The following is a 1,319-nucleotide window of genomic DNA, read 5'->3' as shown; positions in this document are numbered from 1 at the left end:
AGCACCAAGGTCACCTGCTCTGTGTAGCATTTCTGTAGAAGCGAAGTGGTTCATGACATTTTGAATGTTCGGGTTAATATATTATTATTATTATTGTATCCCCTGCGATGAATTCGGCGGGGATACTATGGTTTCATGTCTGTCCAGCCGCCGCCGCCGCAGACACTTTCCCTCCTGCTCTATAACTCGACCCCTAATTGACCTAGCGTGACCAAACATAGTCTACTTACACATCTTGGGGAGAAGGTGCGCAGCATACCAAAACCAGGTCACTACGACCTTTATTTGACCTTTACCTTGACCTTGATCATATTTCCCTTCCGCTCTATAATTCGGCCCCTAATTGACCTAGCGCTGCCAAATTTGGTATACTTACACATCTTGGGGAGAAGGTATGTCGCGTACCAAAACCAGGTCACTACGACCTTTATTTGACCTTTACCTTGACTTTGATCATATTTCCCTTCCGCTCTATAATTCGGCCCCTAATTTACCTAGCGCTACCAAACTTGGTATACTTACACATCTTGGGGAGAATGTGTGTCGCGTACCAAAACCACATCACTGCGGCTTTTATTTTACCTTGACCTTGACCTTGATCATATTTCCCTTCCACTCTAACTTGGCCCCTAATTGACCTAGCGCGACCAAACTTGGTATACTTACACATCTTGGGGAGAAGGTGTGTCGCGTACCAAAACTAGGTCACTGCAACCTTTATTTGACATTGACCTTCATCATATTTCCCTTCCGCTCTATAACTCGGCCCCTAATTGACCTAGCGCGAGCAAACTTCATATACTTACACATCTTGGGGAGAAGGTGTGTCGCGTAGCAAAACCCCTAAGGCAACCAATTTTAACATACTTGCACATCTCAATCAGATGAGTTGTGTAACAAACCTTTGTCTTTGTGACTTATTTAACTTTACCTACCTTCTACGTCCTTACAGAGATATTTCATTCATACTAGATCACGGGGGATACATATAGTGCCCTTTCTAGTTATAAGTAGTAGTAGCAGCAGCAGCAGCAGCAGTAGTATTAGTAATTGCCGTCGTCATCAATAGACCCATTCTTTATCATATTAGTAGGTATCACACACACACAAGATTTAATTGAGCTCACCTCTTCGAGGGGTGTAAACCAGACTTGCACGTTTAAACGTTGACCAGGCTCAAGGCAGCCGGCGGATGGTGCGAATTCAAACATCAAAGGCGCTGGTATCTTTGCTCGAATCTTCTTCTTAATGTGCATAGGCATGTGCTTGTCTATCTGTAAATATAGTATCTCAGGTAATTTATCACCATTAGCAGCTTC

The sequence above is a fragment of the Priapulus caudatus genome, unplaced genomic scaffold, assembly GCF_000485595.1.
Source record: "Priapulus caudatus unplaced genomic scaffold, Priapulus_caudatus-5.0.1 Scaffold2778, whole genome shotgun sequence".
NCBI classification, from domain to species: Eukaryota; Metazoa; Priapulida; class Priapulimorpha; order Priapulimorphida; family Priapulidae; genus Priapulus; species Priapulus caudatus.
The sequence above is the reverse complement of the archived record's forward strand: the minus strand, read 5'-3'. Positions refer to the sequence as shown.